Here is a 17,725-nt window from a genome sequence, read left to right on the forward strand (position 1 = left end):
GGTAAATATCCACATGGATCTATACTAACATTTGCCAAAATAGAACCCCCTAGAAATTTATTTGAACTACAAAACTATTATGAGCAGGAAAAAAGAAAAGCTTCAAACCTCCCCTAGGTGTGAGTTCTAAACATATGATGACCATAGAAATTCAAAAGTCCAAAAAATTCACGTGATATATATTTGCATTAATCTACACTTAAATGCCTCTCAATTCTTCTTTTTGCTTTTCAACTCTTTTAAGGAGAGAAAAAATTCACATTGATAAATCAATAATCAAATCATTAATCAATATAATTCTGAAGATTTTCAAATGGAAGAATCACTAAAACCAGTATTACACTTGCCAAAATTACAAATTATGTTACCCTTCATGTTCTTTTAACTGAAATAGTAGTATAAATATTTTCTTTTTCCTGAGACATTACTAGTGGCTTAAGAGCAGACCTAGAGCTATTCATATATATTAACCTTCATAACTGGGTTAACACACATCCTGGTTTATAGTAGTCCTACTTCTTTCATAGAAAAGTGATTAGATGATCTGGCATTCAGTGTGGACAAGGAAGTCTAAGGGGAGAGGTGTGCTAGGTTGTCCAAAGCAAATATACTGGGTGAGGTGTCTGCAGTGCAGGAATGGTGGAGTCCCAAAGCGTCTATGTGGGGCACACAGACCTTGCTGCTGAGGTCTGCGTACCAAGCCCCTCCCCTGCTGCTCCTCAACTTACTTTTCCTCTGTGGCGGGGAGCAAATCCTTGCTCAGCTGCAGCTTGGCCCTTGAACAGGGGCAGTGGGTGTACACCCTGAGGTTTCCCCTTATGTAAATAAAATACATTTTGTTCAAAAAATAAAGAGATTAGATTAATGGATTTATAGCTGAATAGATATGTAACTGCAATCATGAAAATAATGAATGAAAAAAAGTATAATGGCTTTATTTTTCCTGCTTTTATAATATATATATTAACTTTTAAGTCATTACATTTAAATAGAAAAATATCCTAGTTTACATGCAATAAAGGCTTTAAGCTTTATATTGTCTCAGTAGATACAGAGAAACTTCTAAGAATCCCATAAAAAATTTCAACATATATTTGTAATCAATACATATATATTTGTTTGCATATGCATATATGTGCCATTTCTAAATCTTATTAATAAAAATATGTTTATAAAGAATTGGATAGCCAGGCATGGTGGTGCATGCCTTTAATCCCAGCACTTAAGAGGCAGGGGTAGAAGAATTGCCATGAGTTCAAGGCCACAGGAGACTATATGGTGAGTTCCAGGTTAGCCTGGGTTAGAGAGAAACCTTACCCCGAAAAAAAAGAAGAAGAAGAAGAAATGAATAGCTTTTAGCATAAAAATATTATTGGAAAGTCAGATATGAATTACTCTACTATATAAGTTAGAGGATTTATATAGCAAAGTGTAAAAAGACATATCTGGATTGGGAATCAGAGTAAATTTAAACAGTTTACCATGTAATGTTAGATCCACTAGTGATTAATGACAGTGATAATAAAATCATACAATGTTATAATCTCGGCCAAAATGAAAGCATCTTTTTTATGTCAGGTAAAGTGAATCTTCAAGTATTGTAGCAGTGTTACATCAAAGGGGGCAGTTTATTATGTATTACCTCCTATATAGCATGCCCGTCATGCTAATTTTCTCTATATTGTGTTTAGATAACCGAAAACTAAGAACCCATCCTTCCTGTTAAAACAACTTTTGTAAATGATAGTAGGCTGATTATCTTTCTTTCATTTGCTGGATTTTAGGAAGCTATAACCAGATAACTCATCACAATGAGTTTATTATACACTTTGGTGGCTGTATGTACTCCCAATTCTAGGGCTTTGTTTCTAAGAAAAAAAGGGTAAAACAGTCTGTGAGTAGCTAACGATTTTGCCTACAGAATGAGTTAGAAGTGTAGTAACTATTAGCAAATAGCAGGGTGTGTTTGAAGAAGGTGGCTTCAAGGTTCTGAGTCTGTAGGCATATAAATCACATAGCCAGTTGTGATGATTAGTTTTTCATGTCAAATTGGCTAGGGCACAATAACCAGGTATTTGGTTCAACACCATTATAGATGTTTCTGTCATAAGTTTTATTGAATTTACTTTTAATAAATTTTGCTGTGCATATTTGTTAAGGCTTTCAATGTGATGCTATGTGACAGGTACAGATAGCAAAATGTCTGTGAAAGTAAGACAAATTACTGTTCACCTTATCCCACATAGTTACATGTTTGTGACAATAACAGAAGATCTTCTACATTACAAGAAGCCCTGTATTTTCTTTTTAGATGAAGGTAAAATTTAAATGAAGAAACCTGGGAAACGTATACAACCCATAATGTTCATGGCCCCTCCCGAAGTACTTCAGGCTTTGAAAGTAAATGTTAACCTATCCTGAAGAAAAGTGAATTCATCTAGCAATAGTACTTGAGATGAAAACTGGGATAGCATCTCTTCCCTGTGGTGTCTGCCTGTATATGGCCCTATAGATAGCAGACTTCCTAAATGATGTAGTCTCACAAGTTAATTTTATAAATTGAATCTCTCTCTCTCTCTCTCTCTCTCTCTCTCTCTCTCTCTCTCTGTATGTACTGACTGATGATACTAAAGTATGACACACAGTGGAGTCACAGCTGCAGGGTAGAATGTTTGCTAATAAAATGTGTGAAACTACATATTTAATACATAAACACCAGAATTTATGATTAGGAACAAATCCATGACCAGCAGAAAGAGTTAGATTTACTCTGCAACCAAAGCGCTGATATTGGTTTTTTGTTCATTGAAACAGAAAATCTTGGGGCTGGAGAGATGGCCCAGCAGTTAAGGTGTTTGCTTGCAATGCCTAACAACCTGGGGTTGATTCTACATTACCCACATGAAGCCAGGAGCAGAAAGTGGTGCATGCATCTGAAGTTAGTTTGTAGTTTTAGATGCCCTGGTGTACCCATTCTCTTCCCCTGTCTCTCTTTCTCATTTCTCTTCTTGGTTCTCTATGCTTGCAAATATATAAATAAAATATAAAAAGATACATAGTTTAAAACAGAATCATAAAAACATTTAGAATTATAACCAATGTTTTTATCTCTCATACATGCACTAAAATCATAAGTAAACCCAATATGGTCTGCCTCCAAACTATATTTAAAGTCTAATTCTGTATGTGTTTCATTCTTTTTTTTTTTTGTTGTTTGTTTTTTGAGGTAGGGTCTCACTCCAGCCCAGCCTGACCTGGAATTCACTATGTAGTCTCAAGGTGGCCTCAAACTCATGGCAATCCTCCTACGTCTGCCTTTCAAGTGCTGGGATTAAAGGTGTGCTCTACCATGCCTGGTTGTCATTCTTATTTAGACATAACTTGAATTATATAATCACCATTCAAGGTTAAGTTGAGTGCCTTATTTTGATTCAGTGGATAACATATTTTTAAGATGTTTTTTCTATGACTCTATCAGATCTGTGCTTTAAAATTTCATATCCACTCTTAGCTTTCACCAAATATGTTTATATATTGTCTACTTAATATTTCATTCCATTTGATGTAAAATCAAACTGGACATGGAATGCCAAATCTTAAATGAAAAGTTCTGTTTCATTTATGAAATAATTTTTAGAATTAAGGTGCTTTTAAATTACTTTTTGAAATATGAACAATGAACATATAGATATTGATGAACAGAAACCTCTCATGTTCATGGAATATAAAATCAATTTTATCGCAAAGATTTTAGTTACCAAAGTAATATACAAATTCTGTGGACTCTCTAAAATCTGGATAATTTGTTTGACAGAGGTAGAATAAGAACTAAAAAGATTTGTTGGAAATCCAAAGGTACTCAAACACTGGGATGATCATGAGCAAGAGGAGTGTCACACTCAGCCTTATCTATCAATTGCTTTGATCTAAGTAATTGATGCACAGAACTAAACAAAGGACAGGGGAGATTAGGGATAAGTGTGCAAACCTACCACCAAGTGTACTCTGATGAAATTGTCCAGAATGTACAACAGAGAAAGGTTAGACTCATTAATAAACAGAATTGGGAGGGCCCAGTGTTGTGGCATACATGTTTAATCACAGCACTCAGGAGGCAGAGGTAGGAGAGTGAGTTCTAGGCCACCCTGAGACTACATAGGGAATTCCAGCTTTGCCTGTGCTAGAGCAGGCCCTTACCTCAAAAATAATAAATAAATAACAGAATTGGGAAAGAAGATTCTAGATTTACTCAAAATTGATGAAAGCCTTGGGCTGGATAGATAGTTTAGCAGTTAAGCACTTGCCTGTGAAGTCTAAGGACCCCAGTTCAAGGTTTTATTCCCCAGGACCCACGTTAGTCAGGTGCACAATGGGGTACATGCATCTGGAGTTTGTTTGCAGTGGCTGGAGGCCCTGGTGCTCCCATTATCTCCCTATGTCTCTCTGCTTCTTTCTCTCTCTGTCACTCTCAAATAAATAAATAAAAATAAACAAAAAATTATAAAAATAAATTGATGAAAGCCTTAAATTTAAGAACCGATACTTTAAATTATTATTTTTAAAAAATTATTTATTTATTTATTTGAGTGCGACAGACACAGAGAGAAAGACAGGTAGAGGGAGAGAGAGAGAATGGGCGCGCCAGGGCTTCCAGCCTCTGTAAACGAACTCCAGACGTGTGCGCCCCCCTGTGCATCTGGCTAACGTGGGACCTGGGGAACCGAGCCTCAAACCGGGGTCCTTAGGCTTCACAGGCAAGCACTTAACCGCTAAGCCATCTCTCCAGCCCAAGAACCGATACTTTAAAATTCCTGAAAATGTATGAGTATAAAGCTCCTCAGTATTTTTATGTGATAGAGGTTTATTTTGGAATGGCCCTCAATGCATATTTAATAAAATAAAAAACACAGACATAATTTTTGTCACACTAGAACAAAGTTCTCACAAGCACAGAAGACAGTAATATAATGAGGGAACCTGCAATACTACACAAATCAGACATTGCAAAAAATATAATTCATTACAAAGCACAAAGTTGTAAGCTTCAATAAATATCCCTTCCTCCATAATCATGCCTGGTTTGGAAGTCTATCTCAGCAACCTGAGGGTGTCTACTACATATGTATAGACCGATTTTGAGTTACATGTGAATGAGAAACACTCCTCTTAAATAATAGATTATGACCAGGAAAAACACTCAAGGTTATCTTCTGGCTTCCATGCACATGTGTGCACACACAAAAGCACATGTACACTTGTGTACACATGCACACACACAGACACACGACATGTACCAACAGCTCTTTTCAATTGTGTACTTGTAAGTACTTGCTCCTTAATTACTAACAGATCAGTTTTTGGCACCTTACTTTGTCTACTAAGTGAAGTAATAGTTTCCTGAATAGTCTTGATAGTTGTTGGCATGCAGCATCCTCTAGTCATCAAAGGAACAGTTATTAATTTCAATCTTCTTTATCTGGTATTGTCTCAGAGGACGTGTAAAAGTTTTAAACAGGCTGTTTATTTTCTTGAGCCTTCCCATCCCTCTTCCTATCTTATCTCTGAATGGAACCTAATTCCAGGGTTGAGTGACACTATCAGGTTGTTGTTGTTCTCAATACTGAAGAGAAATCTAAGTCCTATTTTGGCCCAATACACTGTTGAGTTGCTGTTCAGAATGAAACTAGAAAGAGTTGTCTCTCCTATAAGCCTCTCACCAGCACTGTGATAAGCAAGGACTTTGGCCACAATTCTCACCCTGTTTTCATGTATTGCCCGGTACTTACATGATTCTGGAAAATGTCATCACCAGAATTTGCTATCATATCTATGGCCACAAATTCTATCAAGCTGTGCCACAACTTCAGTCTATGAATCATTAAACCAATGTAACATTGGTGATAAGTTGGAGGACTTCTATGCTATGAGCTTGCTATTGGCATGTTAGAATTTTGATCCAGCATACTTATTGCCAGTCACAGATGAGGTTTGTCTAGAACCAAAGTCTTGGATACTGAGCCTTATATCTGGTACCGGAATTAAGCTTCTTCAGTGGTACTTTTCATAGGAAAGAAAACAAGGACCATTAGATATAGATAGTTTTAGATATCACCAGTCCTCCATTTATATTCATGTCAAAAATTTTCTATTATCCTGTTCTCCTCACATCAAATGATATCTAAAGATGAGGTCCTGTTACTTAAGGCAGACTGTTGGTGAACTAGTTTGATGCTCATCTGAGATATAACTGATTCCCATGCTGAAATAACTGGCACATCCTCAGAGGAATTCTGGGTCCCATGCCACCTACGACAATAATACATGCTGAACTGGAAGTCTATCTTGGGGACAGGAATCTGACTATTCCCAGGACAACTCTGGATCAGTGTCTAGAAGGATTGGCCTGAAATCAGCAGGAGTGCCCAAAGGGTAGAGAGAGGAAGTATAGGAAGTTCCTTGAATACTTGATGTCTGACTTTCATAGCTTCAGATGCCTTCACAGACTTTAGATTTTAGATTCTCTGGGTACATTCCCAGATTGGAAATGGTACATTCTGATACTTAAATCTAACCCTTGCAAACTTATTTCCATCTGCTGCTGAAGCTGGACTGACTTTGTTTGTGAGGTTAGGTGGGACTCTGTACAAAGCCTTCGATTTCTGCTTAATGATGGGTCTTTCTTGAATGGCAGTGCCATGGGCTCCAATGCTTATAGTGGCAGGGGTGAAGTGAAGGCAGTCAGGAATCAGGATCATCATCACAGTTCTATTAACTTAACTGATGAGTACTGGTATAGCAGTGAAAATTTACCATGTCAGGCTTCCAAATGGGGTTCAAGTATAAGACCTGGACTTGGGTACCTCTTTATCCTAAGGCGACTTATCTCTAAGTGTGAGATTTCTTGAAGTTGAAGTGGAACCACACAAGTATCTCCCTATGACCTTCTCCAGTAGGTTTTTTTTTTTTTCATTTTGTTATTCTAACAGCAGTTAAGATGTCTTAATTGAATTCCTAATGCATTGTTAAACTAGTTTGGTGTTTAAAAAGTTGATCATTGGGCTGGAGAGATGGCTAAGTGGTTAAGCACTTGCCCGTGAAGCCTAAGGGCCATGGTTTGAGGTTTGATTCCCCAGGACCCATGTTAGCCAGATGCAAAAAGGGGCGCATGCATCTGGAGTTCATTTGCAGTGGCTGGAAGCCCTGGTGTGCCCATTCTCTCTCTCTTTATACATATCTGCCTCTTTCTGTCTCTCTGTCTGTCACTCTCAAATAAATCAATAAAAGTAAATAAAAATTATTTATAAAGGTCATTATCACTGTATATCAGTTGGAAGAGGATTAATGGGGAAACAGTCCATCTCCATCTATACTATTTTGCTTTGGCTTTTACTAAATGCTGAAATATTAGTCTACTTCTACATGAAAACAATACATTTCTCTTTCTAAATTATTGTCTTTGATATTACTATTTTGCCTGTCAAATATAAATATATAAATATATAATGCAGGGAAACTTTAGTAAAGCTGTATTATTCTACTTTTTTTTTCTAATGGCAACTATTACTTACACTTATGAAATATGTAAAGGAACTTGAACTCTATATTGTTTATGATGTAATATGTTAATATCTGTATGCATGTAAATGTTGATTTAACCTTTAAGTTTGAGGCAGTCACACTGGAAGGCAAGACACAGCTACTGGCTAAATCTAATATGTATTTCAAATCAGAATATTTCACATTAGAGCCAAGGGAACAGTCTTTATGTTAATGCTTCAATTTTTTATCAAAACTGTTCCCTTTCTAAAATCATTTTAGTTAACTTACCCTACTCATTAACATGAAGTATATGAAGGGCATCTGTCTCTTAGGAAACCAATAATACCTCTGTCCCTAGATAAAACTCCATCTCAATACAGAGAATTGATGGTCTGAATTGTCTAAAATGGTGGGTGCAGGTGGGAAGGACTTATTTTAATTACTCAGAAATAATTCCATTTAAAAGTTGAAGTGGAAATTTTTTACAACTTATTTAGGTCACCTTCATCTTTTACATATTAATTGAAATTATTTTTCTCACTTGTCTTTAAGCATACAGAAAAATAGCTTTTGACGTATCTTCGTAAATACACTATAGTACTTAACAGTAATGTTATTTCACAGTTTAAAAAGAATGTGCTAGTGAAAAAATGCAGATAATCAAATGTTACATCATGGAAGTTATAAAGGCTTAAATCAAACAAAGTCATCTTCTACTAAATATTTTCTTAGTGGTAGTGGATAATTGAGACATGTTCATTCTGAAGTTAAAAATGCTATTGCCTTAAGGAATAGTCTGGAATGGGTTTAGAGAGGAAATCATTTAAACCAAGTACTGTCTGTTTTGCCTGCATAGATCAATGAGACCATTAAAATTAAGTGAGTTAAAATTTGGACTATCTATATCATTTGTCATGCTTGCAATTGCCAAAGTTCTGCTGTACACATAATTAACTCCTTTATTTCCCTTTACTTCATAATCTCATATTTATAAGAATATGAGCTCTGTCCCCTCTCCAACCTGACACTGACACTATACATTTTAAAAATGACTGTATAATCATCTTAACTAGGATAAGAAGTTGGGCACAACCTTTTTTTTTTTTTTTGTCAGTATACAAATTTGTATTATGACTGGGTGTGGTGGTGCATGCCTTTAATCCCACTACTATGGAGGCAGAGGTAGGAGGATCACCGAGAGTTCAATGCCGCCCTGAGGCTACATACTGAATTACAGGGTAGTCTGGAGTAGAGTAAAACCCTACCTTGAAAAACAAAACAAAACAAACAAATAAAAAACAAAAAAAAATTATATTACGTTCCAAAAGGCTGTATTTAAAAAAATAATATATACCCAACAAATTAAAAAAAAAATATCTTACTTGTAGTAGCATTGAAATCTAGGGGTAGTTTAAATTCAATTTGGCATTATGGTTTTAATATAAGAGAATATTTTTCCATAGTTCCCTGTTATGAATATGCTAATATAATATTCGTAACTATAATCAATTCATTTTCTAATGATATAAGAATACCAGTGAAAACATTATAATTTTCTGTTCTTGATCTGTCACATTTTAAGAGATTAAACATAATTAATTGGAAGTACTTAATTAATTTATTTTATTTTTTATTTTCACTTATTTGCAGGCATATAGACAGTGAGTAGTGCCATCTGTCACAGCAAACTCCAGAAATATATGCCACTTTGTGTATTTGGCTTTATGAGAGTATGGGGGAATCCAACACAGGCCATCTGATTATTATAGCAAGTGCCTTTAAACACTGTACCATCTCACCAGCCCCAAAGTGCCTAATTTAAATTCTATATAATAAAAGATAAAAAAGGTTAAAAATTCAAATAGTACACAATGACATAAAAACTGAAGTATATTGGACATGAAATAAAATTGAAGTATATGCATTATTATATATTTATATATAATTAATATGATTATAGGAAAATACAAATATTTATTTTGAAAACTTTTTTGTATTTCAAATCACATATTTACATTTTAGAGAGCTATTCTTACATTTTTTGACTTCACTTAAAATAATTTTTTTATGATAATTAAAATATAGAGGGAACCAAACTTATTTCAAATTTCAGTATTACATATTATTTCAGTTACTAATCTGATAGCTTCTACACCAAAACATATTTCTTAAATGTAGTAGTATGCTTTGCTATAAATATTGGTAATATTCACTCATAAATCTCACCATACCATTGTAGTTAATTTTTCATTTGTGAATCACTTCTGAATAATCAAATATAGCATTAGAATACAGCTCAGTCCTCTTGAAGTGACTTGTGAGATGATACAATGTGTGCATTACTTAGTTGTGATGGTAAAAGTTCTAGCCCATTAGATATTGAAAAAGTCTACAAACTTTTCTCTACCAATACATTTACATTTATCTTTTCCTCATTAAGTAAATGGATGTGGGCATCTCTTAGGGTAATGGCAAAAGAGAATTATAATTTCTGTCACTACAATGAGAAAAATCTGATATGTCACTAGTATGGGTGGGTAGTCAATTCTATGAAGCCTCAGAATGGACAAATTTTAGAGGAAGGTCACACCCTTACCAATGTGTCTTTCCTCTTTATCTTGCTTATTCACCTTCCCCTAACATTGGATATCACAACTTTGGGTACTCAGGACACTGGATTCTAGGGCTTATGTCATCTGACCACCTTTTGGGGGCTTAATAAATGCATAACAGTTCTTAAGAGTACTCAAGTCTTAGAAGGCATGTCAAGGCCATTTTCGTGTCTGTAATCACTTCACACAAGTCTCCCAGTATAGCTGCTAACGTATATAAGTACCTCCTATCTGCTGTATTTTGCTACAGAATCCTAACAGAAAATTGTAGAGAATTCTACTTTCTTTAACATATTGTGTTCTTGAGAAATTTTTTGAGAGGGAACCAAATACTTCTCTTAAATGGCCTTAAAGTACAACAATACTCTATAATATTAATTAAGGTAAATTATTAATTAGACATTATTCAATCAAAACTGTGAAAGGGGCTTGGGGAGATAGCAGCTCAGTTGGTAAAATTATTTCTGGGATTGCATGAAGACAGAAGTTCAATTACCTAGCATTAATCTTAATATAATGTTTAGCATGACTGTAATCCCAGCTCTGGAGAGAAGAGATAAAAAGATTCTTTAGGCTCATGAACTAGCCAGGGTAGCCAAATTGGCAAGTTTCAAACTTAGAGAAAGACACTGTCTCAAGTGATTAAGTGGATGAAAAATTGTGGAAGACACCTAAGATCACCTATGGCCTGCATACTCATACGCGCGCACACACACATATCCATATACATATAAACATGTGAACATACCACTCATACCTACACACACACATCCACAAAAAATACACAATAATAGGGACATATCCTACTCATTTAAAAAATTAGATTTTCTTAATTTTTAAGTTATACAAATTAATATGTTTCATTATGGTATTGTCAAGAAGTCCACTGCTGGAGTTGAGAGTACACACAGGGGCCATAACTTGTTACAGGAAAATACCAGTTACAGGGATTGTACACTACTAAAAGAGTTGTTAGCCAAAGAGGCTCCTGAGCCTAGTGCCTAACACCCCCACACCCAAACAACACAGAGCTACTACTTCTGCTACTTTTTACCCACAAGATAGTAAGACCATACTGCTAAGGACAACATGTGCTTTGATTACACAATACTGAGAAATCACTATACTGTGTTCTTTTCATCTCCTTTACCTCACTGCCTTCATGTCTCCTCTGTCCCTTTGTTTGCATCCCAGTTCCTCCCTCAAATGGTCTTCCCTTCCGCTTTCATGTCACCTACTACATTACCCTCTCTTTTCCTTTTCTCTTTTATGCCTTAAGACTCTTACTATCTCCTTACCATATCCTTGATACACACAAGGACACACGGTGGCACATGTGTCTGGAGTTCGTTTGCAGCCCTGCCATGCCCATTCTGTCTCTGTGCCTTTAATAAATAAATAGAAATTAAAAATAAAGATTTAAAAAAAGAAAGTAAAAAACATTCAAGATAGCAGGTGCAATATCCTGAAGTGCTCTGTCGACACAGATCATGGAAGAAAGATGGAATTCATCACAGTTAATAGGTAAATAAATGCTAATATGTTCCATAATTGTGCTCAAATGATCAGTCAATAGGTGCTTGTTTCATAAGCAGGAGGTGTTTTATTTATTCCCTAGAACCCACAAAAATGCTATGTGCAATGGAGCATACCTCTAATGCAGTCCTGGAGAGGTGGAGATGGGAGGAGTCCTGTTCGATTGTATGCCAGCCAGTTAAACCTAATTAGTAAGCTCCATTCCACCATTCCATGATAGATTTTGTTTAAAAAACAGCAACAACAAAAAACAACAACAACAACAAAAAAAACAAGATTGTTTCTGAGGTAGAGAGTCAAGTTTGTCCTCTGGCCTCCACATATTTGTACTGTACATAAATAGACACCATTTAATCTATACACAAACACATATAAAAATAAATAAAATATGTTTAGGGAGATGATTCAGTGTTTAGTGGTGCTTGTTTTGAAAGCCTGCCAGTCAGGGATCAACTCACCATTACTCCAGAAGAAGCCAGATGTACAAAGTGGTGTCTGAGTCTAGCATTCATTTTCAGTGGCAAGAGAACTTTACATACTTATTTATTCTCTCTCACTCTCAACGTAAATAAATAAATAAATAAATAAAGTCAAGAACTCTAAGTGGAATCAGGATACAGATTTAGAGTAAAGAATGGTTATTTAAAACTGAAGACATAGCCGGGTGTGGTGGCACATGCCTTTTTTCCCAGCATTCAGGAGGCAGAGGTAGGATGATCACCTAGCGTTTGAGGCTACCCTGAGATGACACAGTGTATTCCAGGTCAGCCTGAGCTAGGGTGAGCCTCTACTTCAAAAAACAAACAAACAAATGGGGCACAGAGTTAAACAGGCAATTCACAGAGGAAGAGATACAAATGGCAAACACACACCTAAGAAAATGTTCATCATCCCTAATCATCAGAGAAATGCAAATTAAAACAACTATGAGATTCCACCTTACCCCAATAAGGATAGCCAACATCAAAAGGTCAAATGAAAATAAATGCTGGCGAGGATGTGGAGAAGCAGGGACACTCATTCACTGTTGGTGGGAATGCAGGATGGTACAACCACTTTGGAAAGCAATATGGAGACTCCTGAAAAAGCTGGCTATAGAAATACCAACAGACCCAGTTATACCATTACTGGGCATCTACCCTAAAACCTTCAAACCAAAAGCCAGAGAGATTTGCTCAACCATGTTTGTAGCAGCTCAATTCGTAATAGCTAAAAGCTGGAATCAACCCAGATGTCCATCATTAGAAGAATGGGTAACAAAGATGTGGTATATCTACATAATGGAATTCTATACAGCAGTAAGAAAAAACAACATAAAGAAATTTGAGGAAAAATGGTTGAACCTGAAACAGATCATTCTCAGCGAACTTACCCAATCACAGAAAAAAAATCGACACATAGTCTCACTCATCTGCAACACCTAACCTGAATCTGCTCAAGATGCCTTACATACCCAGCAAGCACCTCATGGACTAGACAATAAGATGGATGGGAGGGCGGGGAGGGAATCAAAGGGTGGAAAACAGTAATCCGGACCCAAACGGCAATGGTACCATAAAATTCTACTTCCTAAAAGACAGACCAAATGGCTGAACCTTCACTAGACCCTTATAGGAAACACCTGAACCACAAGACACTGGAGAGGGTAGGATCAAAACTGACCTAAATCTCCTACATCTTCCCTCCCTCCCTCTCCCCCTCTCCCCTCTATCTCTCTCCTCTCTAACTCTTGTATATTAGTTATGTTTTTCCTCAATTTCTTAGTGGACACTGACCTGTAACCCCCACTTCCAGCTTGGGCCTACCATCCACAATGAGCTTTTGATCAGAGAAACCTACAAGGCTTCCCAAAACAATGACAGACTTCTGTCAGAGTACTTGATGACCCACCAAAGGCCAGTGGTCAGACCCTATTGATGAAGACTCCATATGCAGGTGACGCGTAAAATGGAATGACATGGCTGGAAGCCAGGAGAGAGTCAGTCCCCAGACAGTCAGCGTGTCTAGTGCCAGAAGGCGCTACATAGGCGACTGGGGGAAATGACCAAGATCTGTCCAAGCAACACATTGTTTAACCTAATTAGCAACAAGTAACCGGATGTGATGCCCACACGAGTGCAATAGTGGTACACAGCCATGGTGAGGAATCAATTGCTCTTGATTTGGCTAACTGATCCACTCAGTGGTACTAGACCCTTAGCTGGAGCTGGGAAACAAGTCAGAACCATACCCAAACACAAGTCCACTGTACAATATCAAGCTACCATCAATCACGGGGTATAAGAGGGCCTAAACCTACCATACTGTCTATCAAAAAAGTAAGTCTTATCTCAATTTTCCGGGTGCTAACTTACTCTCCGTTGGAGACTCTGCTTCTCTTTTCCAGATAGATGCAGATCCTAAGAAGAGAGCTGCCCCAACATACCTCAGAAGGGGCCCAACTGAAACTAAGGACAACTGGCGAAATAAGCAAGGGTGATGTTTTCCTGTGAACTGGATACCAGCACAAAGGGGAAGGAGATCAATGCAGAGAAAAATCAACTCCTACCAAATCAGAGAGCCAGAGCCTCAGAGGCCCCCAACACCTCAGCACTGAAGCAGACCAAAAATGAACCCAACATGGCTCAGGGAAATTTTGCGGAAGAGGGGGCGGAAAGAATGTCAGAGTCACATGTTGGGTCATGATTTGCAGAGACATTTATCATACCAATAACTATGGGCTAACTCCACAATGCACGACCCCTTTTCATTAACAAGGAGGGTCTAATGGGAGGGGGTAGATCACAGATGAGCCTAAATAATGGTACCAAACTGCCTGTATTTACTGAAAAGAAAACTAATAAATTAAATTAAAAAACAAACAAACAAACAAAAAACTGGAGACATTGTGGAAACCTACTTGCTTATTAGCTAATTTAAATACATAATGTAAACGAAAGATTAGGAATAAAACATCTTAATGCTGTGAACCAAAGCACAACTTTGTTACAGAAAAATCCTAGTGCCAGTGTTAATGTGCTGCCTAACTGTTGGAAGGTTATTGGTTAGTGAGACTCCTCCCAAATCAACACAGTATATTACAAAGGTTCTTGCATTCCCTCCAGAACTTTTTAGTAAGACCCTACTGCTGAAGACATGCTCCACTTGCAAGACAGTGAGCAATTAATTTGAACTGATCTGGAAGCCTCTGACTAGCTGTCATAGAGCCGGAAACTGTTGTACAGTCTGTGAAGAGACATAAAAACAACAACAACAAAAACACCTCTTCAGCAGCAGTGGAACCTGAAAGCTACACAGCTGGCAAGTTAGGCAAGCCCTCTGTTTGATTTTCTTTTTCTTTTCTTTTTTTTTTTTTTTTTTTTTTGTACCCATTGGCGCACTGGTGACATGTCTGTTATATATTTGAGTCCTTCTCCACAGAAGAGAATTCAAGCCCGATGCTGAAAACCTAGTCATTAGCCTATGGCCAGGAAGGTCATTAGCCATAAGGGAGAAGCTACCATTGTTATATAGCTAAATGAATGTATTATGTGCATCAAATTGTCCTCTACTTTTGTTTATGCCATTATATCAATGCTGCTCTCGATTTGGTTAGAAAAGCTTCTTTTTCAGATGGTGGCAACTACTGATGAGACTCAAAACTTGTCAAAGTTCTGAGAGGTGACAGTTGAGTGTTTAGCACTAACTGAGTCATCTCTTTCACACACTCTGAGTCTCAGGGAAAATTGATGAGGTGGAAGAAAGAAAATAAGAGCCAAAGAACAGAACAGAGGGTTTAGAACATTGTCATTCAGACACAAAGTGGGGATGGCATTTGCGACCACACAGAAATTGTCATTACTTACACAATCCCTGTGTAATATAATATTTGGACCATCATTACATATTGTCATGGATAATGGAGAGGGCAAAGTTGAACAGGGACTAGTTGGAATGAGGATGGCAACCCACTGAGGAGGAGTGGGAGGAAGACAAAGGAGGGTAGAAGTAGATTATGTATGACCAGGATACATTATGTTTGTGCATGGGAAAAAGTAAGATAAGACATACCAATATTTTATAACATTTAAGTTATAATTTGTATGGCATAGGACCAATCTGGGCACATTGAAAAAATGCATGCAAATATTTCAATTAATGAAATTGGCCTGAGTAAAATATTGAAATTTAATAAAAATGCATTGGGACAAAATATTTAACCCACACAAACATTTAAGAATATTTAGTAAAAATCTGATTTTTAAGATTTATTTTTCCAGTTTTTGAATGAAAAAAAAATAGTCAAAATTAAGATATGTGTCTGATATCAGGAGCTAAATGTTAGTTCAGAGATTTGAAACTGAGAAGTGTGGCTACAGTCATTGAGCTGACTTCAGTACAAGAATATAAATTGTAAGATGCTCCACGTGGAATATTTTAAAGCCCTTACAAGCAAAGAATTCTTCCTCTCAAAGCAAAGTTTTCTTTCTTTTTTCTTTGCATTGAACCTTAGTGAATATGTTCAATTACTTTAGTGATCTATGTTCCAATGAACAGATTGTTAGGGAAAGATAAAGAATTTAATTCAATATGTTAAGATAATAAACATAATATTTTTACACTGTCAATGACAAACATTCCCTATAAGGCTTGGTCGATACTGTCTCATGGTAAGGATTGGAAAATGGAACAAGGTTGAGACATGGTGCCTAATAGAAGGAAGTTAGGTCATTTGGGTGTGGTGTTGAAGGACATATTTTGTCCCTGAAAATCTTCTCCTCTCTGCTTCACAGCCAAGTGAATGTGAATAGCATTGCCCCACCATTCTCTTCCCACCATGTTCTACCTTACCAGGGGCCCCATAGCAAAGGAACCAATGACTATGGACTGAAATCTCTGAGACAAAGTAATCATTTCTTCTGGTGTGTCAATTTTTTTTTTTTTTTGGCCGTTTTACTACAAAAATAGAAACCCAAGTAGCGTAAATGTCTGCCATTTATTTAATTATTATGTATAAGTAGAGAAAGATAAAAATACAGAATATAAAAATCAACTAGAGTATGGAAACTGCAATAGCCTAAAACTCCATAAGGTGACCTACACATGACTGATTAGTACTGAGATTGATACAAAAATCATTAACAAAGTACATGCATATAACTACAAAAGTAGCTATTAATTAAGCTAAGCTTTTCCTCCATAAGAAGTTATTGAAGTGCTTGGAAAGTGTGATATTTGAACATTATATTTAACTACAATATATGATGATTTTGCAAAGAAAAAACAAAAACACAATTTAAAACAAATGAACAGGGCTGGAGAGATGGCTTACCAGTTAAGGTGTTTGCCTGGGAAGCTTAAGGAGGGCCTAGGTTTGAATCACCAGTAACCATGTAAGCCAGATATAAAAGCAGGGCCTTATGTCTGGAGTTGATTGCAGTGGCTGGAGGTACTGGTGTGTTCATTCTCTCTTTCTCTCTCTGAATTAAGTAAACAAAAAGATTAAAAAACAAAACAACAAAAAAGACTCACTCAAAAAAACAATTTCTGGGACTTGAGAAATGGCTTAGCAGTTAAGGTGTTTGCTTACAGAGCCTAAGGACCCAGGTTCAATTCCCCAGTACCCACATCAAGCAGATGCACAAAGTGGCACGAGCATATGGAGTTTGCTTGCTGTGGCTAATGGCCCTAGCACACCCTTTTACTCTCTCCGTCTCTCTCTTAAATAAATAAATAAATAAACAAACATGCCAACATGTAAAAATGTAAATGTATTTGAAATTCAGTATACAAATATACAAGCATGATTGTTCAAATTACCACTTTTTTAAAATTAAAGATTGTTCAACAACAACTAGGCCAGTGGGTTTAATTTGCCACTTTCAAATTTTTCATTGGCATGAAGAGAATAATTCTTCTTCTACAGTATTACCAAAAACGTATTAACAATGGCCAATTCTAAGTCTAGCATATTTTAAGCCTAAAATAATGGTTATACCATCTATGGTGATTTGATTCAGGTGTCCCCCATAAACTTAGGTGTTATGAATGCTAGGTTC

Source organism: Jaculus jaculus, chromosome 4 (assembly GCF_020740685.1).
Source record: "Jaculus jaculus isolate mJacJac1 chromosome 4, mJacJac1.mat.Y.cur, whole genome shotgun sequence".
NCBI classification, from domain to species: Eukaryota; Metazoa; Chordata; class Mammalia; order Rodentia; family Dipodidae; genus Jaculus; species Jaculus jaculus.